Source organism: Nannospalax galili, unplaced genomic scaffold (genome assembly GCF_000622305.1).
Source record: "Nannospalax galili isolate Female #2095 unplaced genomic scaffold, S.galili_v1.0 scaffold241, whole genome shotgun sequence".
Classification (NCBI taxonomy): Eukaryota; Metazoa; Chordata; class Mammalia; order Rodentia; family Spalacidae; genus Nannospalax; species Nannospalax galili.
This window is the reverse complement of record NW_008345602.1, coordinates 1,191,736-1,192,157: the sequence shown is the minus strand read 5'-3', so window position 1 is coordinate 1,192,157 and position 422 is coordinate 1,191,736. Positions and strand designations below refer to the sequence as shown.

Genomic DNA, 422 nt, shown 5'->3' with positions numbered 1-422 from the left:
AAAGAAAGAAATTGAGGAAGACATCAGAAGATGGAAGGACCTCCCATGCTCATGGATTGGAAGAATTAATATTGTGAAAATCACCATCCTACCAAAAGTCATATATAGATTCAATGCAATGCCAATCAAAATCCCCATGATATTTTTCACAGAATTGGAAAAAACCATCCTAAAATTCATATGGAAGCAGAAAAAACACCTCGGATAGCCAAAACAACCCTGAGCACTAAGAGCAATGCCGGGGGCGGAGGGCTCTATACCAAATTTAAAGCTGTATTACAGAGCTATAATCATAAAAACAACATAGTACTGGCACAAAAATAGACCCATTGGTCAATCGAATAAAATTGAAGACCCAAATATGAGTACATGCAATTTTAACCACCTGATATTTGACAAAGGGGTCAAGAACATTCACAGGA

At 37.2% G+C, this 422-nt stretch overlaps 1 protein-coding gene across 3 annotated transcripts in view; it reads right to left on the bottom strand.

Annotated features, from left to right (window-relative positions):
- Positions 1-422, bottom strand: part of Glis3 (GLIS family zinc finger 3) — a 475,006-nt gene that overhangs the window by 224,203 nt on the left and 250,381 nt on the right. The window lies entirely within an intron of this gene.